The 26998-nt window shown below is 37.0% G+C and overlaps 1 protein-coding gene across 2 annotated transcripts in view; it reads left to right on the forward strand.

The window, feature by feature from the left end:
- LOC149790496 (uncharacterized) overlaps positions 1–26998 on the forward strand; it is a 116926-nt gene that overhangs the window by 67307 nt on the left and 22621 nt on the right. The gene's annotated exons all lie outside the window — the stretch shown is intronic.

Genomic DNA, 26998 nt, shown 5'->3' on the forward strand with positions numbered 1-26998 from the left:
ATCTGGGGTATTTTCAGTTGGAGCCTTTACTTTTGCGGGAGACTCGGAGTATATTTCAGTACGAGTCTTTGCATAAAGAGACTTGTGTATACTTTTCGTCTCTATGAGACATGTTTAAAAACAAAATGCGTTCGATGTTGAGTGAACCAACATCGAAGTAAATTGGATACCTCGATATTTACATATGTGCCCTGTTGATATCATGATATCACAATGTATTATATGTGTAATAATGATAAATAATGCCCATCTGATTAATGAATGTAAACTAAAGTTTTCGTGTGATAAATGATGTTGTAAGATGTAGGTCAGCTAATGAGTGTTTTTGAACACGAGTCTTCAGTCCGAGATTTTGTGTCAGGCAGATCATACAGGAGACTTTGTGTCAGGCGGTTATAAAGGACACTACATTTGAGATTTTGTGTCAGGCAACCATAAAGGACAGTATATTTGAGATGAGGGGCCCTAGTGGCCAAATGTGCTCGCCGTCCGGATCACTGCCATATCACCTCTTTTTGCGTGGGTTCGAGTCTCGGACTAAGCTAAAATGGGTATGTGAGAAAGCTCGCCATTAGCTTCTCGTGGGTTCTTTCTGGGTTTTTTCTCGGTTCTTCCTCCACCTGTTATACTGACCGCCATGTATAGCCTATATTGTGTTGTAAATGGCGTTAAACCCCACAACAGCAACATCATTTAAGATTTTTGTTTAAGGCAGTCATAAAGGACATTACATTTGAGACTTTGTGTCAGGCAACCATAAAGGACAGTATATTTGAGACTTTGTGTCAGGCAATCATAAAGGACATTACGTTTTGAGACTTTGTGTCAGGCAATCAAAAAGGACAACACATTTGAGATTTCGTGTCAGGCAACCATAAAGGACAATACATTTGAGATTTTGTCTCAGGCAGTCGTAAAGGACATTACATATATAAATTTGCATCCTGCAAACATTGGGGACATCTGAGGCCATTAATAAATAACATTCCATCTGAAAGTTTCTGCCAGGCGGTCATTAGGGGCTTATATTGAAAATGACACTTTGGATTGGCCACGAGTGATAACTCTAACTCCGATGCAAATAAGGGAAGTAACTGGTAAATTAGGGAAAATGCCACTTAATTCGTTTACACTTTGTATTTGTCATTATTACAGCTAGTAAAAATAATAAATAGGGAAAATGACCAAATATCTTTCGGTCACGATTTTGGCCAATAATAATATCTTCCACACTCACGTGACTGCTTTACTGGGCAATATGCCCAGCTCTTTGGTCTAGTCTTAATTGCAGGACCTGTTAAGTTGCCATTTCTGGGGAATGGACCATCTGTTTGTTTCAGTCTTTAACGTCAGACCTGTTAAGTTGCCAGTGCTGACCGTGCTGTTTTGTCCTGTCCTAATCATTGGACCAGTTGAGATCACTACAAAACTTGGTACCGTATCGCTTAGTCTAATAAAACTGCAAACTGCACAAACCAAGAGTTGCCACCGCATAGTGTGCCGGCAGTTCTGGATCTATGCAGTTTGTTAGGATTAATCAGTATAACAAACAACGTAGACCCTGATCTGCCGGCGCATTATAAGTTCTGGTATGTGCAGTTTGCAGTGAAACTTTCAGTATGTAAATAAAACATGTACCTTTTTAGGCTGAACTTAAGGAATTTTTTTCGCAGCATAGAAGAGGCGATTATTTGGAAAGGGTCGTCAATGAGGCAGTAATTTTACAGCCTACCGTACCCGAATTGTTTTGTTGATTCATAAATATCTTTTCCATGTATGCGAGGCGAGGGGTCGTATTGGCTCAGTTGTAAGCGTGCCAGACCTAGGACCGAAAGTGTGAGGACTCGACTTATACCATTGCACCAATCTCTGTAAACTACGGTGGTATGTCCTCGAGTAAGGCACTTTACTTCAATTGATTCAGCACTAAATTGATTCAGCACTCAATAACCTACATGTGTTCATGTGCCGTAAAGCACCAAAACAAATCCGCAATCGTCATGCAGGTTCCGGTTTGTTTTAATTTTGTTCCAGATCGAGATTTGCACATAGTTGCAAGAGATCATTTCAAAATGTCCATGTATAAGTCTTGACCTTTACGCAGGATTGTTCGGATCATCGCTTGGCCATTTCCTTGAGGTCGTGTACGACACACGAAAAAGTCTGAGTTTATCACGACTGTGGACGGGTGCGTTTGTCATAAGGTACGTCTCCAATCCTGAATCGTTACATATAAATTTACCTTTAGAAATTTCCTAATTCTAATGACAGAATCGGTGGAGAGGTAATTATGGTGTGAGATCTTCTGGAGGCTACTGAAAACTGCAGTCCAAATAACCTCCATTCCAGACAGATGACTGCACTAAATATTTCCGTTGTCAAGGAGATGCAGCGGCTGATTCACTTAGTTCTGTATTTTTACACCAAGTCCATAACATGAGAAACATTCTACAACTTGGGAGCAGACTGTCTATCCGTTAAGGCACAGAACTAGTATCGCATAGAATTAACATATATAGTGGTCCCACTTTTGTGCCATTAGTACAGCAAGAAATGTGACTTCGCCAAAGGGGTGGTCTCTCATGGTATCTGGGAATATGACCTCCGTTCACACGTGACATCATTTTAGGGAAAGGATTAGTCAAGAGGTGGAACACAGTATTTAGAATATTACTTAAACAAAAACAAATAATAGCTGTCTCATAAGTAAATAGTTCATTTTTTGTTTCATAGTCTGACGCCACATAGGTCTTTCATAGTTGTGAAGTTTCAACCTCAGTGACTACATTTCGTGATGTTTAAAGCAGATATAAGTAGCTGTGTTAAGTTTCTGTATTTAGCTCATGACCCAGTAAATTTGCGCGCGCGCGCATGTGTGTGTGCTTATTGCAAATCGTGGGTTCATGAAACTTGGTGAGGGGATGATCCTGTGAAACTTGGTGAGGGGATGATCTTGTGAAACTTGGTGAGGGGATGATCTTGTGAAACTTGGTGATGGGATCCATCTTGATTGATGAGCAAGCATTACAATAGCAAATGTCATCCAGGTCAGGTATGCGTATTTAGTAAATTAAAATTAAATATAAATTGTTGTTTTGTAATTTGATACTAATTCTGTTGAACCGACCAATCCTGATTATTAAGTAGCCTGTACCTTAAAAGTCATCAAGAAACTTCCAGGCGAAAATTATTGATTGCTGTGGACTTTATAAAAAGGTAGCCTGGTATTTAGCTGAGTCCGGAAAATAGCAAGTCCAGTATAATCGTCACAATATAGGGTAGTGCGAATGCATAGCTTACATCGTGACATCACAGCGCGCGAGATTCAATCCGGATTGTACAGGATTAGTTCTAGAAATCAATCCTCAAAGCTGTGTTGATACTGATGGGCGATATGTGGGTATGATGTCATCTGTTTATTAAAATGTGCAATTTTTATGCATGCAAATCTTTCTGGAACATATCTGCATACAGTTAAGACACTTTCCGGTATTGGGTAAGAGCCATATCTAACGCGAAATTCAAAATGGCAACAGGGCAGTGGGTTGTGCTATTTCACGTACATTTACAAGTCGGCAAGCTTAGGATTTGATCCGGAAATCGGATGTACCTATCGCCAAAAGAACTTTTCAGCCAACGGTAGCGCAACAGTCGCGAGAAATGCCGGTAAGCGTATAAAACGTACACCAATGTGTGCACACAGAGTATCGGCAGATTTTTGCAGGTTTAAAAAAAATAACAGGCATTATCAGCCCCAAGTCCCCCTTCAGCATCATTACAGGTGTGGGGCTGCTTTATCGGCCTAGTACTGGACCACACTTTTATGTTGATCTCGTCCAAAAATGTACACTTGTTTGCCGTACATACTTCTCATAGCATGTAAATAACGAGATTCTAAAGGAATATGGATGTTTGACTTTTATTTTTCACTAGTACGTCATTTAAGGCCTATACATTGTCATTAAAAATATATTACTGGCACATATGTCATCACGTTTTATGTTTATTTCTGAATCCATGCTCCTACTAGAATCATCGCTCTAAATATCACGCTCCTACGACAAAAGAAGGTTATTGTGACCCATATTATACACTCATAGTCAAGAATTGTGGAGAGTAGATACTTGTTAACGAATGCTAAACCCTAGTTATTAATGGATGGCACCGTGACCCATATTTCACACTTCACTAATTTGGGTTCATACTATCCGAAGCCTGAAACTTGATGACGTCATTCGTCTTGATTGATGAGCACTATTACTTTATTTTAGTAGTATGTCATTTGCGGCCCAAAATTACTCTTCAATTATTTGGATTAACTTTTGGGTTAAATTTTTATTTCTGAGTCACTACTCGTGCTAAAATCGTGAAACTAATAACATGCGTCTCTATTAGTAGCATATACTTTCAGTGCTTGAAATTCAACTTGACTTGTATATAATCTGGCTTTGTCTTAAGTGTTGCGTTAAATCTTCACCTCGTGTTTTGCATCCTATCTTATATAGGATCGGGGCTTCTGGTGGCCGAGTGGTCGAAGGCGCTCCATTTTATAGGCCACTGACGTATCACATCTTTCTGCCTGGGTTCGAATCTCAGGCTCGGACGATGTGGTTACGTTAGAAAGCTTGCCAATAGCTTCTCTTTGGTCTTTCCAGGATTTTCCCGGGTTCTTCCTCCACCAAACGTTCTGGCCGCCATGTGTAGCCTGTCCTGTGCTGAAAAATGGTGCTAAACCCATACAAAATAATCATCCTGAATAAGATCAGTAAATTCAACGACGTCGTGCATCTTGACAATGTAATGCACCCTTGTAAAAGGAAATATGTTACCTAAAGCTTATGCTTCAATTATTTTTCGTTTATTGTGTTTATGTTTCTAACTAGAACACATGCTAGTTGAATGAATCATTTAGTAGTACAACTTTACAACCAAAGAAGGTCCTTGTGACCCACATTTTATGGTTTCCTAACATACGTTAAGTACATGACTCCCATGAGTTTTCCATGCTATATACACCGTATCCTATAAAGAAGGCACCTGCATTTGGAAGTAGGAATACATATACTTACTTATTCAGTGGTAAACTTTCCTTATTAATGACTGTACATTCTGTATTGTAAAAGGTTGCCGTCGACTGGCTGACTGTGTATGGTATATGTGATCACTTGAGTATAGGAATTGGATGAGTGGACTGAACAATGCATGCTTTACTTATGAGGCTTGCGGCTGTAATGGCTGTTTAAGGTAATTATTGATGCTTTAGATTACTGCCACAGTATCTGTGTATGTATGCACGTGGTTTAACGTCAACACAATAGAGACTTACGGTGCCGGATACAAGTTAAGTACTACAGATGTTACGATTTAAAATAAAACAAAATAAATATCGTTTGAAATATTGGTTGCCATTTCGCTGTCAGATCGCTATTTTCTTCACCGTACTTAATGTTTATAATGGCAGCTGGAAACTAGTAGAAACGTCGAAGATGTCTGTTATGTAATCTTTTATTAGAATCTGGTTCGCGAGAATGAAGGAAAGAAAACAGATAAATTTGAAACAAATGCTGTTCAGTCAATGTCTTGTGTGGAAATCATAGCTACACTTTATTGGTTCCGAATGCTGTTCAGTCAATGTCTTGTGTGGAAATCATAGCTACACTTTATTAGTTCCGAATGCTGTTCAGTCAGTGTCTTGTGTGGAAATCATAGCTACACTTTATTGGTTCCGAATGATATTCAGTCAGTGTCTTGTGTGGAAATCATAGCTACACTTTATTGGTTCCGAATGATGTTCAGGCATGTAAATTTGCCTTGACCAATCAATATTTATCCGGATTAATAGCTGCTTATAATCCCCTATCAAATTTTACACATAATGATATATGAGTGATTAGGTCCTCGCATTAAGATGCCAGAGGACTTGTCCATCCGTTCACTCATTTTATAACAATTAATGCCCTGCAACCCTTGCTAATAACGGGATGATATTGGTAGGTGCATTGTCTATCATACATACACGTGTCTTTCAAAGGTTTTATCTTTACTTGTCCAACTTTGATAGTTTAATATTGTCCTTTTTCATCATTTTAAATCTCACCTACAGCGGATCATTGTAACTAAAGCAACCATTCAATTTGATGCAATTTTGTCTGCCCTATACGTCATAGACCCAGATGTGGCTTTTTGGGGGTTTGTTTTGCAAACTCTATTTTGGATATAGAGTTATGGCCGATGTCAGTTAACCTTATATTTTCACTTGAGATGTGGCTTGTAAGTGGCATAACTTAAGAACTATTCTGGTGCGATTTCATATGAATGTAGTTTCTTAGACCTATATATGCCTTTTATGAGGTTTGTCTTTTCTACTCTATTTGGACAGAGTGATCGACCTCATCAATCACTCGCATAGTTGTTTTGGATTTCAAGCATCCCACGTCATCGTTTTTTGGAGTACTGGCCCCTGAATTAACGCGCTATGGGGCAAACTGCAGTGAGCAGGTCCGTTTGCGATACACCCACCGCTATGGAGTAGGCTGCAGTGAGAGGAGTTAATGTGCTATGCAGCCTCTGCTAGTACATCTACTTTAGTTTTGTGTGCACTTCTGTGCAGCAGAAATCACGAGGCAGCTAATTGTAGCAGGATCTGTGGTGGTCCAGTTAATGTGCCAGACTCACCACTGAAAGGAGCGGGTTCGAGTCTTACCACTGGATCAGTCCGCGTCGGTTGCCGTAAGGTGTTCTTGCTCAAGGCGGTTTACTCCAGTTCGTTCGGCACTAAGGTGGCGCTCTACAGTTCCGTATTTTGCGTAGGGTTAGAATTTTAAAGAAAAAGAATTTCCTATGCTTTCCTCACTGGTTATACTGACTTTTTAAAAAATACCTGGTATATTTAAATATAGTTCAAAGAACCTTTAATTCCCTTTATTTTGGTGTATGATTGATGAGTGTAATATGGGTTATAGAGTATACAGCTTGGCCTTACTCCAGATGAGCACCTTTCAAAAAACTGTTAGCTTCATTTGGTCATTTTCACTTCCCGAACTTTAGAGGTAAACTGTATAAAAAAAGAGCCGATAACCTTTTTTATTATACATTTTATATATTTGGTAATTCATTCATTTCACTTTCAGAAGCTGGTATCGTCTAGTCTGGCAAAATTAATTTTCCCTATTTTAATAGCTGTTATGGATATTGTAGTTTAGACTAATTCAGGCTGATTTTTTTAACACAAGGGAGCAGTCATTTTAGCTAGCATTGTGCTTATTAGATCATGTACAATTTCCAAAAGTGCAATATCCAAAGAAATGTCAGCTACATCACATTAAAGTAGCATAGTGGTATGCTTACATTCTCTCCACTGTGCATGTTTGAAATGCAAACTTCTCCTTACATATGTCACTCTCTCAAAAGTAGACAATAACTGGTGAGCGCCCCCTAAACAGGTTGCGCTGCTTTGCCGTAAAATATCAAGTCGGAGATCAACCTTGAAATTTGCATTGGTTAATATTAATGCATAGAGAAATAAATAAATGGAGTCAGTTACTTAAAATAACAGACTTTAAAAAAATATAAATCTGTGCAAGAATTGCATTATTTTGCAAATATGTAGAATTTATTCAGGTAGCATGTTCGCACTTATGCCCTTGCAGGCCCCCCCCCCCCCCCCGCGTAAATCTACTGTATATACTCGCATATGTGTTGTGTCCAACTACAAACAACATAGATCCTGATCTGCCGTCGCTTAATGCGCTGCCAGATTAGGGTCAGTGTGTTTGTTCTACTGATGAATCCTAACAACGTGCATATATCCAAATCTGCCGGCGCATCACGCAACTGCAGATCTGGGTCTATGCAGTTTGCAACTTGATCGGACCTTTATGCGACTATGTATGGTATTTATTTATCATTATACGATGTTGCAAGTTTAAACTAGGCACAATAAATAAGTTTTTTTTGTGTGTGTGTGTTTAAATTGAACCCGTCTGTATGTCCGTCCACACGCTAGCTCAGTGCTATTTTACTTTTGGACTATTTTTGATTTCATAAATATAGTCATTTTACATTTTGAAGTTCACATTACGTGAATCTGATTCGTCTACACACCATGTACACCATAGGGTCGTGTTCTTGTGCTATATCTGTATCTTGAATTATGTAGGATAAAGGCTATCATTTCTTCCGTGTTTGAGTATAAAAAACACCTTATTTGTTCCTGTAAATTTCACACAGGTATAAACCGCATAGTCTCCGCTCTGTCATCGCATAATGAGTGTGCCGGTAGATACAACACAATAAGAGGATAGCATAGATTCTGTTCAGCCAGTCCATTGACTTGAAGTTAGGTCTACGCCTATGTAACGTTATACGTAGTGTTTGCTACGTGCTATGAGGTTTTTAGCATAATTCTGTGGTATTTGCAATCTTTGCAACGTGCTATGACGTATTCAACATAATTCTGTGTTATTCGTAGTGTTTGCTACGTGCTCTGACGTGTTCACCATAATTCTGTGTTATTCTTAGTGTTTGCTAGGCGCTATGACATATTCAACAAAATTCTGTGTTATTCGTAGTAGATGTATTTTCAACACAATTATGTTATTGTTAGTGTTTGCTACGTGCACTGACTTATTCAACATAATTCTGTATTACTTTTGGTTTTTGCTACGTGCTCTGACTTATTCAACATAATTCTGTGTTATTCTTAGTGTTTGCTGTGTGCTATCATATGACGTATTCAACATAATTCTGTGTTATTCTTAGTGTTTGCTATGTGTTATCATATGACGTATTCAACATAATTCTGTGTTATTTGTAGTATCTTTTATCAAATAGTCGGTACTCTTTGGCAATAGTGTGTGCACTTTCATATTTTTAATACGATAGTACGTGAACATGTCACTTTATGAGATTCTAATTGGTCTAAGCCCATGAAAGTATTGTGCAGTATTATCTTTACTGATTGGCTGCGATCGTATGAAAACTTATTTTTAGCCCCGCCTTCTGGAATATTTTGTTTTCAACGAACATTTTGGCGGCCATTTTTCGATTCGAGTCACGAAAGAAATTGGAGAAAGAATAGTCTCATCTGTCTGAATATGGCCAATTTACCATCACAGGGGCTTGTTATGTAATGTATAAATGATAGCATGAAAAATTGCTAAAACCCCAAGACAAAAACCCCGCTCAGGTGGTCTAGTGGTTAGAGCGTCCGCCTCGGATGCGGGAGGTCGTGGGTTCGATCCCCGGCCGAGTCGTACCAAAGACTTATAAGAATGGTACTAACAGCTGCCTCGCTAGGTGCTGAGCATTAAGAGGTTAGTGTTAAGACTGGTAGGCCTAGTGTCAAGATAATGTGACTGGCTGGGACATCATGCTACATGTCTGAGGCATGATGCCCCAGTGCTAGACATCACTGTAAACTGTCACACTGCAGGCATCGTAGCGATATGACTGAAAAGCTGTTAAAGCTAAGTTCAAAATCCAAATCACACACACACACACACACGCAAAAACAACAAGTAAAACTAAAGATATTGCTAAGTCGATAGCGGTTGTGTTGGATGGAGGTAGAGGGGGCGGTATACCTGTAGCATGGAATACATCCTATATACAAACGTAGCTTAAATGTTAACTTACAGAAGCAAATGAACTGACCGCTGTTCACAGAAGAATGAGGACATAAACCGGTCTCCAAACTGACAGAAGTTTATCCAAACACTGCATATCTACGCAGTAAATATGTGATGCAATTCCAACTCGAAATTAAATTTGTTTACATATTCTTTAGTCTACTGTTCCAAATCAAATACTACAAATATTCGGTCAGAAATACATTACAATAAATATGGGAATTTCTGCATCCAGTAAACCGTCTTTCACATGAATATTGCAACAATGTTGCAATGTTTAGTTGTGAATGTGACATTTTAGGTTAGGTAAATATGGATCGTCTACTGCATTCTAACTGTTATTGCATCAAACAATGCGACATCACGCGCATTGGACATTATGTGTTGAAAAATGATTTTGTCTGTGTAAAATGTTTTGTTTATTCGGAGGGACGCTTATTATTTGACTTACAGTTTGTAAGAAAAGTACAATCTTCTTTTAAACGTAAACACTAACTCAGCATTGTTTGGGACGAATTTTTTTACGTAGAATGAGCGAAATTATTCGTTCTTCTTTCTATCTAAATAATTTCCACTGAAATAAAAACTATGTGATAAAAGGAATCTTAAATGGGTAATGATTTAATATTAACTTTATAAAACTCGTTGAATAATTTGCAGCTTTTCTAAGTTGTTTCATAATACCACATCCGGGGGTGGGGGTGGGGGTGGGGTAGGAGCGGCTGCAAAAATATGCAATAGAAACACGTTTTTTTTTAAATATATATATTTAACCAGCTACTACAAATGCCATGTGGCTTCTTGCGATTTATTTTAAATGGTTTTAGGGGATGTCCGGAGAGTATTTTTGGTGGTAGTAGTGGGGTCAAACATGTAGTGCTTAGCTTTTAAGTTACACCGATGTAGGCCAAAATAAGTTGAGATATGAAAACCACCCCACCCACCCCTTGCCCTTATGTGCGGGCTCCCATGAGAGGTTTGGTCATCTCAAAAATGAAGTTCACATGTTTTATTCAGTCCAACCATAACTTGGAAGAGATTGCACCGCAGATTTAAAGAGCTCACATCATAGTCGAAGGGAGGCAACTCTTCTTATGCGTACATGCACGAGACGTAAGCATATATTTTTGAACATTCAGTGTGCACTTATTATAATAGTTTTAACTTGATGAAATTTACCCAAAATAAATTTGCAAGCATGGGTTTTATATAGAATATGGTGTGCAGAAAAATGTGATTCGTATAGCAAATATGGTACACTGCAAAACTTGAGAAAGTTCCAAGTAAACTTGTCAAAGATAAAGGACTCTGCGGGAAAGGTAGTTTACAGGTTTACCTGGTTTCTCTATGGTGATTCATAGATTTATCAGTCTGTATGTATGATAAAGTTTCAAGTGGGCAAACGTTCAAGGCAGTGCTAATTGGATGAGTAAAGTAAGGGTTGGAGATTATTCCAGTTCTTTTTAGCACATTGACTGAGCCTGTTACGTTTTATTTTAAATACAGAACAGCTAAACTATTTCTACATAGGATTGGTCCAACCGTTACCGTACATATTCAGTTGGTAACATTTATTGTTTTTTTCTTCTTCTTCTTCTCATTATTATTATTATTATCATTATTATTATTATTGCTGCCGATCAAGCAGTCAGTTTAACCGCTCCGGTAGCCTACTGGTTAGAGCGTCCAACTCGGATGCGGAAGGTCACGGGATCGAACCCTGGCCGTGTCATACTAAAGACTTATAAATATGGTACTAATAGCTGCCTCGCTAGGCGCTCAGCATTGAGGTTAGTGTTAGGACTGGTCGACCTGGTGTCAGGATGATGTGACTGGGTGTGACGTGATGCTACAAGTCTGTGGCATGATGCCCCAGTGCTAGACTATAAACTGCCACACTGCAGACATCGTGGTCATATGACTATTTTTTTTAATAAAGATTCGTTGAAATTCCAAATCATACACACGCATAACCCATCAGTTTTAACATGTCTGCCCATCAAATTCCGTTTTGAAGACCACTCTAAGCACAAAATTTCATTGGTGATAGGATTGGGCTCAACTGTTTTCCTTTTTTGGAAAAGAAATAGAGTATGTCTTCCTCGTAAGAAAAAAAGACTTTTTTCGAGATCTTTTTGTTTTCAAAATTTATTTTCTGCCAAATTGTCTTTGATTTGACCCCCCCCCCCCCATAATGTTATATTTTAAGAGATGCATACTTACTGGTTCAGTCGACCTGCTTTAGTCATTAAAATGCAAAGTGAAACTTAAATTAAAATATGCTCGTAGTTACAAACGTCCTTAACTGATGTTATGGATATAATTTGCTTAAAGCGGGCTTGTTTTATGTGTCAAAGGGTGTCAGTCTCATATGTCCCCTATTGTACTAATATTAGTACCCCATCTCCTACCTCGTGGATCGGGTACTAGCATGAGCATATATGTGTCAATGGAGCAAGCCGGGTGTGATTCACACCCGGCGCTCTTATAGCCGTTAGAGTTTGAACGTATTCCTTGCATAAAATCCAATAAATTGAGTAGTCCTCTTATTTAATACCGGAAGTATCGCAAATCATTTTAGAAATAGCGGTAAAACCTCGTTTACCTTTCTTATCCGATATTTTCGGTTAGATCGTCCACCATATTAGTTCAAATAATGATTACTTCCGTTCTCAGCCTCGTTTGTTTGTGTGCCATATAAGGACATTGAGGCCTTATTTGGAAACGTAAACAAATCGTAGCAAAAATATGATGCGGTTTGAGCCAGAAATTCTGCGCATTAAAAGTAAATACGGTTTATCGGCAACTTTGAAATTCCACCAAGAAGCCATTTTTCGCCACGTGATTGATATTAACAGCGTAGACTATTCAAATATGGTCCGGCAAGCTCTATTTAGAAAAGGGGTCACGGCGAGTGTCTCGCGTTATATGTCATTACGGACGCGGTGATGTTAGTGTAACCATGTCAATTGAATTTATCGTGTAAGGGCTTAATAAATTCAAAATAAACCAAATTTCTTTCACAACATGATTATACTTATGTAGTAGATTTCCACACTGTTTGTTTTTCTGACTTTGGGATCAGTTCATAGCCTCAACCACAACAATATCAAGTTGAGGCTACGACATCGTAGCTAATGTCCCCTATAGCGAAGAATCGATAAAGTTGGTCTGATGTCTTTTTGTTTTTTACAAATTAAATATTTTATATACATTTGACAGAATTTTAGCTTCTTGAGTTTTTTTTATTTTATCTTGTATTATTCTGTGTTTACGTTTATTTGAAATCTTTATACTTAAAACGCTTATTTGCAATTCTTTGTTTACATTTTTAGAACTTAAAATAAACTCTACTTTAATTTATACATTTATACATATATCTTAGCTGGTAATTATGACGTAGATAGCAGAGACATCTGATTGACCTATTGATTACGCACCATTTTTTTATTTCTAGATCAGTTTCGTTAAAAGTAAAGATTTTCTTGTGAAGGTTTGCATACATGCTTTAAGAACACTGCTATATCACTGAAGAAACAGTTCTCATGTCTGGTATACGGTTATATAGTTATAGCTAGAATTCAATTTTGCGGTGTCCGAGTTCAATCAGACAAACAAACATCATCTGTTCCCAGATGGCCGAGTGATCTAAGGCTCTTGCATTTACAGATGACTCCCATCCCAGTTCTGTCCGCGAGGGATCCAGTTTCGAACCGACCGATCTGGTTATGTGGGAAAGCTTGGCAGTAATTCCCTTTGATTCGGTTGTTCTTCCCAGGGTTCTTTCTCCACCAAATATACTGACCGCCATGTGCTGACAAATAACGTCAGACCCAACCAAACCAATCTTAGCAAACATTATTTAGGTAATTGTGCAACAAATGTCTGTTGGCTCGCAGTTCAGCAGTAAACATTATTTGACTGACAGTTCTTAATTGGCCAATTAAGGCGCCTGCTTTGAACATCTGTTGTACGAGGTTTAATACGATTGCATGTAGTGTCGTTTTAGTTATCCATCTGAAGCCGTCGCCTTTAAATATAACCTAATTTCTCCATTATCAGAGATAACTCTTTCCTGCAGCAGCTTTTGAGAAATTGTACGAGTACTTACAAAACATTTTATGACCTGTCGAAATAGCGTCTGGATAATTTTTCAAACAAAAATGGTTGGCTTTGCTATTTGTCTGGCTGTTTTGTCTATTTGGCAATCACTGAGACATTATGGCAACCGGTCTTCACACCAGATATCCAAAAGAAATTTGTATTGTGCGCCTAAAGGAAAAAAAAAGCCCAACTGAATAGCAGACCAAACTGAAATTGGTTTTGACTCAAGAATTGGTCTAATGGGAAGCAAACCTAAATTAAATCATACATTTATCTTGACTCTACACGGAGAGTCAAAAAATGTAGCCAATATTTTATAAACCTCCCTTGCAAGACACCTCCGTGTGAAGAAATCGTGATTATAAAGAACACTTTCCAGAATACCAGATGAGAATCATCATTCAATTCTTTGTATACATGTAGTAAGAACACAAGTGACACTCTGTAGACGCATAACATGCACTCTTCATGTTTCCTTTGATTAGTATTTTGCACTTTGCTGCCTATCACTAGCACCGTATTTTGTCAGGTAAGGGTAACTGAGAACGGCTTGAAAGGAAGCTTGTAATTCGTACATGTTCCTATTTTAGGTGTAGTGTTTTGAGACTTCAGCTGAACTTGCTCATGGAAGATATTCAAATATCATTTAATCTAGCTTTAATATTCAATGTGTCATAAATGTAAGAACAGACATGGTTGACTGACACCTATGAGTAAAGGTCACGCGTTTATGAATAAGTCTACAAACTGATCATGCAATTGAAGTAAAGCAACACAGTTATTTTTAATATATATATATATATATATATATATATATATATATATATATATATATATATATATATATATATAATGGAGGAATCCTACTATTCCTTCTATTGATTTTGAACATGCCATTCGAGTGTTGGAGGCGAAGAAGTCTATGACTAAAAAGACACTTCTTTGGTAACCAGAAAATCCAAAATAGACCAAGAGGGATCTATCATAGGGGGCTTGCAAAGAATGTCGGAAAAGAGAGAAAATGTCATAAAGGTTCAAAGGATTCTAATGGGATGGAACAACATAGAAATTAAGATTTAAGTCTGCGGAGTGATCAAACTCCTATCTAATGTAAGCCAGACAAGCACTTGCTTGATAACAGTTTAGAACAGGCTGACCTTTGACGAGCAGTCAATCAGTACATAATACCCTTTGCTGACCCAGTTTCTCACAATGTAGGCAAATCTAAATTTTTCGAACCTCTTTGTGGTCCATAATTTTTGGCTTCACATCCTTGTCATATTTTGCGTGCAAAGCTCAAACTCGATACCGTAAAATGAGATAAAACAATCACACGAGTCACTTTGTTGAGCAGTTTAGTCACACACGCGTTCCTGTATTGAACAATTTAGTCACACACGCGATCCTGCATTGAACAGTTTAGCCACACACGCGTTCCTATATTGAACATTGTAATCACATACAGTCCTTTTTTTGAACAGTTTAGCCACACAGCTGTCCCTTTTTTGAACAATGTAGCCACACTTGCATTCCGGTTGTGAACATTGTAGCCACATAACAGAACTTTCTTTGAACAATTTAATCACGCAACAGTCCCTTTATTGAATATTGTAGCTACACAGCAGTCCTTTTTTTAAACATTATAGCCACATAGCAACCCTTTCTTTGAACAATGTAGCCACACAGCTGTCCCTTTTTTGAATATTGTAGACACACAGTAGTTCCTCTTTTAAATATTGTAGTCACATAGCCGTCCTTTCTTTGAACAATTTAGCCACACAAATGTCCCTTCATCGACATGTTTAGCACCTATATCCCAAATCTTCATAACAAATTGCACGTTCTTTATTCATTCTGAGCAATGTGCCATAGTGTAAACTAAAGGAAAAAAAAATTGCTTTAATTTGAGAATTTGCTGAAAACATTTGGAGAATAATATGTGAGACCAGGTGTACCACAAAAAAAAGTTGTGTTTTCCTAAGAGGCTGTTCACAGAACTTGGCTACCAAGAAACAGTACCCATTGATGTAAACTATTAAGCAGAGTGGTGTGTTTTATGAAACAAAAATTCTAAAGTGCGTAAAGCGTTAGTACTTTTACACACATCATGTCTTATTGCAACAAATTTATACAATATAGCTGCTAGGTGGTATCAACATGGTGGCTTATATTCAAAAGTATCATTTGAAAGTAGTTTAGCCATTAATCTCGCTTGCTAACTTAGCCATTTATCTCGCTTGCTAAGTTAGCCATTAATCTCCCTTGCTAAGTTAGCCATTTATCTCTCTTTCTAGTTAGCCATTTATCAGGCTTGCTAACTTAGCCATTATCTCGCTTACTAAACCGTTATCTCGCTTGCTAACTTAGCCATTTATCTCGCTTACTAAGCCATTTATATCGCTTGCTAGTTCCTTTTTCTTCTTTAAGTGATTTGGCCGCATTTTTCTTCAATGTATCTATAATGCATATGGATTGCACTATACAAGGGGGTGTTGTAATACGGCTGACTTGTCGCCAGACGTTTCGATGATATTGTGTTACTGACGAACAAAGTATACCTCAAATACATAACGTATTACGTATAAATTTATCTATAATCTCGCCAGCCACTTATCCGTATGAAATCTATGTCTCCCGCTGGTCAGGATAATAAGCAGTTCACTGAATTAGACTCCAATCGGAAAAACATGCACCCCTGTTTAAATCATTTCACAGCAGTATTTATAGTATCTGATTGAAATCTCGCGAGTCTAATGGCAAATATAGCGTGATTGCTGTTCGAGATAGACGTAACATTAAAACAGAGAACGCTCTACATGGAAAAGAGGCCAACTACATATACTTTCCTTGAAAAGAACGATTAAAAAAGAGTTTATTTCCAGATATATCTTGCAATTTTATAACTATTTTTATAACTATATTTTATTTTTGTATAAATATAAATAACATATGTGCCGCTTGTAGCAGGTGAATTTTAACCATACGGAGTTGATGATGCCCTCCAAAATTATACATACATACATACATACATACATACATACATACATACATACATACATACATACATGCATGCATGCATGCATGCATGCATGCATGCATGCATGCATGCATACATACATACATACCCTCTACACACACACACACACACACATCCACCCATCCATCATTAGAGAGCTATAATTCGTTCCAAGCAGAAATCGAACACATGCCATAATTAACGGGATGTCATGCCCAGTGCCCATGCACCAGGGCCCTCACCAGTTTAGTCGTGATTTCGTCCTCCCCAAAAGGTTGGAGCAGGGTGGAAGGTAAGAACTCGAGGTGGACGATAACTCGTTCGTCAGGCAAGAGGAACTTAAACCTCAGCTGTATGCACAATTTCTCTTTATCTTTTCTTCAAAATGTAAGTTTAATATATTCATGAAATTATACACTGACACCTATCTAGCAGACATATATATATATATATATATATATATATATATATATATATATATATATATATATCGCACATTTTATATTTAGACGAATGATTATATGAAAGAAAGTTCTGTCGATGGACAATACTATAATCAATCAGGTTAGATAGATATGATTCGTTCCATGCCTGGATCGAACCCATGTCGCCAGTAGCGGCATCTATCATGTATTTCTCATACTCGAGTACTCTTATCCATTGAACCATGTTCTCAACATCCCCCCCCAACAAAAAAAAATGTAACACAAAGTCCGATGGTGCGGCCGCTGGTGCATGAGAGCTGGAAACACCATACGTAACACTCCAAATATCATGCGTTCCTTATTGTAATGTAAACGAGGTCCCTTGTGTAATATATGATCACAAAGTTGATTTTCTATTTTGGCCCAGTGTACTATATGATTATATGGAAGATTTATTATAGGGACAGTGTTCTGTATGATTATATAGTAGATTGTCTATAGGGACCAGTGTACTGTATCATTATAAAGTACATGTACTCTAGGGGCCAGTGCAGGGGCGTATTAACCATTAAGCAGACTAAACACGTGCTTAGGGCACCAGGGTCAAAGGGGGCACCACAAAGCTGAGAAAAGGGTGAAAAGAAAAAAAAACGAATGAAGATTTGTAAAAAAAATTGATAAAACTAGTGCAAATTGATCATAATGTTCTGTTTCTTGATCATGGTGCACCCTAGGGTTATCTTCCCAGGTGTACGTGGAAAGGAGGGGAGCACAAAGATTTGTCAGTGCTTAGGGCACCAGTGAGCCTTAATCCGCCCCAGTGTACTGTATGATTATAAAGTACATGTACTCTAGGGGCCAGTGTACTGTATGATTATAAAGTACATGTGCTCTAGGGATCAGTGTACTGCATGATTATATAGTAGATTTTCTATAGGGACCAGTCTACTGTATGATTATAAAGTACATGTACTCTAGGGACCAGTGTACTGTATGATTATATAGTATATTTACGTTAGGGGCCATTTTACTGTATGATTATAAAGTACGTTTAATGTCGGGGTCAGTGTACTGTATCGATATAAAGTATATTTACTATAGAGGCCATTGTACTGTATGATTATTAATTACGTTTAATGTTTGGATCAGTGTACTATATGATCTTAAGTTAGATATTTTACTATAGTGGCCAGTGTACTTTACTTTCATAAGATAGATTTATCATAGGGGCTAGTGTACTTTATAACTACAATATAGATTTTCTATAGGGGCCATTGCACTGTGTGATCATAAAATAGAGTTACTATAGGGGCCAGCAAAGCTCATTCGTGATGCATATTTTGCAAACCACACTGCTCCTGCATTTTATCATTAACATAAGAAATAAAGTTATCATTGTATATTATTTGTAAAAGATGCGAGATTGCTTTTGTGTAATTTGTTTGAACAATTAAGAACATGTCTTTGGAAAATGTCTTTTGGAAAAATTAAGACTCAATGATTACTTCATAAATTTGTCCCGAAAATATACACCACGTTCATTTAGTAAACCATTTTATAATTCGTACGCAAGATTATATATATATATATATATATATATATATATATATATATATATATATATATATATATATATATATATATATATATATATGTGTGTGTGTGTGTGTGTGTAGTAGTAGTAGTAGTAGTAGCGATAGAGTAAATAGAGTCAGTACACCAAAAAAAGAGTATAAATAGTTCTGTGTAACATTGGTTCATTAAAGGTTAATACACCCTTAGATGTTATTGCTGGATGCACAGGTGGTAGAGCTACATGTATATACAGTTCTTCATCATTATGGATGATTCTTGTATTGTAAAGAGTGTAAATTGTTGATACGATACAGAAGAAAAACTGATGGGACCGCAATTCTTGTTGACTGATTCACGGCATATTCCATCATTTTGTTTCTTATAAGAAGAAAAAAAATAAGCCAGTTGACTGTATGTTGAATATAGGCCACTGACCGTTTTATTAATATACAGTGGTATACTCACTATACAACATTATACTCACTATACAACATATCATTATACCGCGGTTCATTTTATAAAACTGTATGGTGAGGGATCCTATTTAATTTTTACCATTTTGTTTTATCCTTGCTACATTTTTATTTCAGCTGATTTGAAGTTTTGCTGTTGAGAAATAACTAAATTATGGCATAACATCACTAAATACCTGCTTATGTAGAACCGCAGTTACCGAATGGTTAGTTTGCCAAAACCATGTCGAATTGTTACACTTTTGAATTGTATCACCAGATCAGCCTGGGTCGGCTAACGTGGTGTGTCTCGGGGCAGGGTACTTTATTCCAATTGTCTTGGCATTAAAAACCCTCATTTGTTCCTGTGTCGTAACACATCAGACGAAACGAAACCCAAACTTGTTTGTATGCACTATTATGGCGAAGCACTGTAGGAACATGCCACTGTATATGGCGCCTTTACCTTTACTTGTAACGCATGCCACTTTCATTGCTCTGGTGAACCGCGTCATAAAGAGGGAGCTCATTTAAAAAGAGAGTAAATCTTTCCCAACTCTTAAAGTAAAGAATTAATAAAAAAGAAACTATGGAAGAATTTCGATGTCACATACTTGTTGACTGGACATTTATCACATTTCCATCAGAGCGATTTTGTTCTCTGCATTTCGGAATGTATTGATAACTTCTCGAACATTTTAGTTTTTTTCCATGGGTGGATGGATGGATGGGTGGGATTTGGTAGGGTGGAGGTGGGGAGGGGTTGGGTTTCAGTCGTTTATCGATTATATAATATTGACAAGTCTGTAAGATTTTGATAGCATGTTCATGAAACAAAGCGTACTTAGAGTTATTAACAAAGCGCGATATATATATATATATATATATATATATATATATATATATATATATATATATATATATATATATATATACTTGAATTTGTTTATAATGATGACGAGGATAACTAAGACCATGGCATGATAATACTACCTCTAATACTATTGCTATTATTACTAATACTATTGCTATTATTACTAATACTATTGGTATTATTACTAATACTATTGTTATTATTACTACTACTGGTTAATATGTAACAATAATATAGAAAAGACTATATTTTCAGAGTGTGCCTCAAATAGTGTACAAGAATCGTTTGTTTTTAATGTTCAGTAGGAACATCTGTTGCATAGCTCGTATTAACAGGTCAAAGTTCAAGCACGATATGTGCAAATGTTTGTAAATTATGTATTTTATACAAAGAACCTTTAAAATGAACACACACACACACACACACCAAACAAGGAAGACTAGGAAATGTAGAGAAATAAGATGCACCTTATTCAAAGCTATTTAAAAGCTTCTTTGTTTTAATTTTACTCTCGGTAGTTTTCTCTACAATGAACGATTTTTGGTCCATACAAACTGTTCCTTACAACGAAGCATTCGTTATAACGAAGTATTCTCCTTCTGTATAAGTTTTCTCTTCGGTTCACTGATGGTGGTTGCTGTATGAAGCAGTTCGATAGAGCAAGGTTCGCTTTAGCGAGGGTTTACTGTATGTTAGAACTAAGGCTCACTGGAGCTAGGATGGGCATAGATAAACTGGATAGGTATTTCAGTTTGGCAACAAAACACGCGGCTTTAAATACTTCGAATGAAGAGTTATGATAAGTTATCAATATGTTCAAAATATGTCTCCTGCTGGCAGTCGTATACCTCCATTACAGATGGTGTACGGCCTGCAGAGCAACTGTGTTTAGGCCGGCGTTATCGTTTTGGAATACTATACACAGTAGCTATATTGGTGTGAAAATACATTACAATTACTTTGATAGGCTTAAAACCTCAGTTAAGTGATGCAAATTAAGTTTCCACAATAAAGAAGATATTCAGTTTAATTAGATCCCAGAAATATACTATTGGTATAGATGGGGCAGTGATATAAATGCGGATGATTTGATTTTTAATCGCATTTGTGTCAACCTCTCTAGCCCTCTCTCTCTCTCTCTCTCTCTCTCTCTCTCACACACACACACACACACACAAGTGGTATAGTTGGTGTTAAATGAACATGGTGCTGCCAGGTCATCAACTGTTGTTATCGTTACTTCACCTGAAACGGGGTCCCGAGTGGCCGAGTGGTCTAAAGCGCTCTCCGTTACGGATTACTGCCATCTCACCTCTGTCTGCGTGGGTTCGAGTCTAGGATTCGGCCAATGTGGGTATGTGAGAAAGCTTGCCAGTAGCTTCTCGTGGGTCGGTGGTTATTCCCGGGGTTTTCCCGGGTTCTTCCTCCACCAGTAATACTGGCCGCCATGCATAGCCTATCGTGTGGTGAAAAATAGCGTTAAACCCTACAACAACAACAACCACTTCACCTGACTGGATGGTTGTATCGACATGAGGTTTTCACTAAAAGACATCGTATTATGGCTGACAGGCCCTAAATGGTGCTGATTGAAGAAGAAGAAGAAGAAGAAAGAAAGAAGAAAAAACCCAGAAAAAACGTGTTTACTACTCCTACTGAATGTAAGGTCATATTAATTTTTTTCACCAGGAGACTTTTTGTTAGTCTTGAATGAGCATGGCGAAGGTCTGATTTCTGATATAGCTGCTGCAGTCGTTAGACTGAACATCTCGTTATTACTACTCCTGGATGAACGGTCACGTGTTCATTGGTTTTTCACTAAAAGACTGTTTATAATGTTTTGTTGATCCTAAATGAAGATGGTGCTGACCTGACGTCCAATATGTGGCCATCTGGAAAATCTCGTTTTCGCCACTCTTAAATCGAAAGTCATATTGACCTAGGATTTTCTTCAGAAGAGTTCTTAATGTGTCTAGCAGTCCTTATCAGAATTAACTAACCCTCAGTATGGTCACCATGGTGACTGTCTTGAAAATATTGTTATTTCTACTACTCTCGAAATCAATGGTATATCAGCTTGTTATTTACATCAGTAAAATTCTTATGATACTTAGTTGGTCCTAAATGAAAATGGTGCAGTCGCTCCTTTAGTATGGCTGCCATGATGAATGTCTTAAAATTATTGTTATCACTATTATTTAGGTTATTTCTTGAATGTGTGTTTCTCATCGAGATTATGAAAATGGTGACTTGTATATTTACGAATGGCTTTTGAAAAAACATCGTATTTCTGTGTTTTTAAATAAAAGAGTTGACAGTCTTCTGACATTGATTTCAGGGTCAAATGTCTGACCTTGTGTTTTCATCTATTTTGGCTTGTAAGCATGAAAACACAAACGATGATGAATAGAGTGTTATAAAACCGATTTTGTGGATATTTCTGAATATTACCTTGAATGTTACTGGTCCAGTTTTTTTAAGCTGTTCACCCCCACCCCCCATCCCATCCCATCTCACCCCAACTAAACATTGCATGTTGGTATATCTTTACTGTATCTAAGACGCGTTCATTGATAGGTCCATTCATAAAATCATGTTAAAGGTGAAAGGCCGTGACGAAAATATGTTTACTCAGACATATGAGATAATATTTTTACTACCGCACTTAGTATGTTGGAGTTTTTCAAAGAAAATATATCTTAGATTGTTTCAATATCCCGCAAATAAGAAAACTAAAGGAACGGAAGAAATAGATCTCTCGTAAATTCATTCATATTTTATGTCAGGAGAGTATAAATCCAGTTGAGGGAGGGAGGGATTCCTTTTTTCTCTCCTTTACACTTCATTTCCTTTCTCCGGCTTTTATCACTTTGTCCCTCTGTGTGTTATCTCGTCGTTCTTGATTTTGAGGGCAGTTCTGGAAACCTAAGTAGAATGAGTGAAAGTTAATTCTGATCTACTGTGAATGACGTCAACCAGAACGAATTTCTTGTGACGCTCCTACGATCTTAAATAGTTTCCACTCAACAGAATTATGTGGCGCTTGAATATATATGGGATGAACCAAACATGTTAGTGAAACATTGTTGAAAGCTTGTAAGAGCATCGCTGCATACGGAGTGCATATGCAATGTTTCAGCCATTCATAGCCCATTAAATTAACTGCTTGGAAAAGTCAGAAATCCTGTTGTCCGTGTGTATATTTAACTATTGACTTATTTAGTTTTAATAAAAGCTTGCGTCCTCACTACACAGGACCATATATCTTCGATTTTTTTTCTTTCTCTTTAATAAGTCTTTAGTTGATGCTAAAACCATCCACTCTTCCACAACTTTGTGGAATTCCACACCTCCTCCCACAAAGCTTAACAGTTGGCAATAAGTATAAAATATCTGAGATATTTTTGGCTGATGTTTATATGCATACAGGGATCAGACCACTATTTAATTTCCAATAGAACGTAATGTTAATACATTAAATAATAAAAATAAGTTACGCAGTAGACTGGCATACGCATGCGTTCTATTCATTAGAGTTAGAACACTTATTTTTAGCCGTGAAGAAACAGGTGCTTCTCAGCACGTTATTGATCCTCGTGCTCTAGTGGTACTTTTAGTATAAGTCGCATGGGTCATGTATGTGCATTTACTGATTTTAAATTAAATATAAATCGTTTTTTTTATATAAAAGAAATTAAAACCAATTTTCGTTAACAAAGTCTATTCAATCCTGATTATTGAATGCTCTGGACCTTAACAGTCATCAACAAACTTCCAGACGAAAATGATCGATCTCTGTGGTAATTTACAGTGGTGGCCATGTACTAAACTTGGGCCAAGAAAAGAGCACGTCGAGTGGTATCCTCACAATACAGGGTAGTACGAATTTGTTTATCAATATGCGTAGCTTTCATCGTGACATCAAAGCGCGCGACATTCAATCTGGATTGTACTTAACCACACCTTTAGATTCATTTCGTCCAAAAATTGTCTACGTACTTCAACATTGATTTTGCCGTATGCACTTTAAGGGGCGTCTAAATAATTATCTCCCAAAGAAATGTAGATGAATAAGAAACCAAATAAAGTGAATACTTGCCACTTAAAGGTATGTATAATCAAATTCTAACAAAAATGAAACCCATTACTGAAATAGTCGGTGTCGAATGCCTACGTGACCTGTGTGACTTGTACTATAATAATGTAGCCTCGCACCAAGAACATATGTAGTATTGTCCGTAGGAAATTAAATACATACTCTCAATATAAAATTAAATATTTTTTTTCAGCTATAGTACATAGATTGAAGTTTATGAAATTAATGATGGAACAAAACTGAACCCATTAATTAGCCATTGGGAGCTTCTCAAAATATTTAGTACTTTTTAGTATTTTTTATTCCCCAACCTGTAGACTGATTCAACGGCTGTATTTTAAGTAGTGGTCCAATTTTGGTTAAAAAGGAAACTGTAAATGAATGTACGCATGATCTTCTGAAAACAAATGCCAAAGGGCTTTGGTCAAGATAAGCTCTACTGATATGGATTCTGCTGACACTATTGCTTGTAGGTGATAAATTGTTATCACCGGTTAGGTCATCATTCACTAACAGTAAACTGGTTATGCTTGGACTGCATGTTGCCTTTGATCAAACGGTTAAGAGTCTTGGCCCATGTTCGAATTTCTATTTGATAAATTACAAACTGTCCTTGTGGCAATCACTTAAGGATAATCTTATATATAAATAATACCACGACATTTTTATAATTGCATACTATAAATAGAGTTTGTTTCTGATCTTGTTGCTATGTTCAATGTTGGCGTAGTGAATTCATTTTATTTATAGATCCATGTAAATTCTATAAATGAAACTCTCAGGGGACATGGTATTAGTCCGTACAAGAGAATAAGCATGATACATAACGTTCTACTCTCTCTCTCTCTCTCTCTCGTGTGTGTGTGTGTGTGTGTGACGTTCTGGTAGGATTCCGTTGGGATTAACTGGCGTCCGATCGGAATAAATATATATTGCCAGGCAATAACGAAATCAACATTTCGTTGGAATCATATTATGTTGTCGTTAGTTCTGGAATTGATTTTTCATACCTGGTGGCTCAGTACGATCTTTATGGGATCATGCTGTAGATATAAACTTTTGACCTTTAACCTTTTCGTTTTATTTTTCAAAATATTTTTGTTTATGTTTGTTGTTGGCGAAAATGTTGATTTACATGCACAAGTTTGTGGACTGAAACCATTGAAAATACGTATATATTAAAAGAAGATAAAAAGTCTACATATAGATATTTCCAGGGGCACCTTTTTTAAACAAGCATTTCTTTTTTTCTTATGATAAAACGGCTTCACTTTAAAAAGTAAATACAAGGCTGATCGCCGGGATTATCATAAAATAAACTGTGCAAGAAGCAAGTTATCAGAAAAGGTGACAGGTTGAAAAGACCTCAGATAATGTTTGAATTCTGATATCTTCATTGGGAGTGTGTTCAGAATATGTCTGATGAGAGTACAGATTTCTAGCGCCTCTTTCAATTTCAGGTCAGACTGGGACACTTTGGACAGACAAACATGACATATTGATATTTAATGCAACACAAAAAGTCCCATTTCTGAATATGAGTGTTGATTATAATAGAGGTGGCAGATCTGACTCTTGTCTGCATAATTCACAACAGTTCTAGATTAATTTTCATGCACATTAGATTATTCTGTGTGACAGTGACTTTCTGCTGGAGCTATGGTTTAGCAGTTATTTCATATCGAAACAATCCCAGGAAGATTTTATAACAAGAGAGGAATGTGATACTACTACTACTACTACTACTGACGACTTTATTCAAAGATGGTGACAGCTGCATGGAGCTAATGTTCTTTGTGGCCCTTTTTTATATGCATATTTACATGTATAGGACACAGTTGCACACACAATAAAAGAGCATCGACAAATAGGCTACATTTGTATATGGATACAATAAACACAGAATTTTGTAAGAACATGCACCCAATCGGGTACTTTGTGTATATACAGTACAAAAAATATAATACAAAGTAGAAAATTAGAGAATTTATACTCTATGTCGTAATATGTTGGTCAATTTAAACGGGTTCCACTTCTCTTCCATTGAATTATATTATAAATACATGCTTGTAAATTGAAAAGGACACCTCCTAAAAACACAACACCCTCCCCCCCAAAAAAAAATTAATAATTTGTTTTAGTGCTTTCAGTTTTTCCAAAATGTTTTAGATATCAGGCTTAGCACAAGTCAGAAGTTTTGAGGGTAAGGGACGCCGACATTACTTTATGTAGACGTAGATTGGTGGCTTGGAAAAGAAATTTTCATCAGGGATGACCGTTAGCTTATTTTTTAAAAAAAGAGGTCTAATGTTTTTGGTGTAATCACGCCAACTTGGAGCAAATGGAATCTAGCGTATGCTGGAGGGGTAGAAGGAGAAGAGTACTCGATCCTCTTGTCACTCCCCAAAATCAATATCGGTGAGAGGAATAATGCAGCACCATTCTATGTAGAAGATAAAAATTGACTTCATGACGTTGAACTCGGATTAGAACTAATGCACATGTAACTTCTTAGGTAAGTAGTAGGTACACCGAGAAGCAAATGGAAGTGATGAATTGTTTTGTAAAGCAGTAGGTACAGCGTGAAGTAAATCCAAGTGATAACTTCTTAGGTAAGCAGTAGGTACATGGAGAAGTAGATGAAAGAGATAACTTGTTTTGTAAAGCAGTAGGTACACCGGGAAGCAAATGGAAGAGATGACTTCGTAGGTAAGCAGTAGGTACACCAAAAAGTAAATACAAGATATAACTTCTTAGGTAAGCAGTACATACACCGAGATGTAAATGCAAGAGATAACTTGTTATGTAAGTAGTATGTACACTGATT

The sequence above is a fragment of the Sinohyriopsis cumingii genome, chromosome 10, assembly GCF_028554795.1.
Source record: "Sinohyriopsis cumingii isolate HCF-2022 chromosome 10, ASM2855479v2, whole genome shotgun sequence".
NCBI classification, from domain to species: Eukaryota; Metazoa; Mollusca; class Bivalvia; order Unionida; family Unionidae; genus Sinohyriopsis; species Sinohyriopsis cumingii.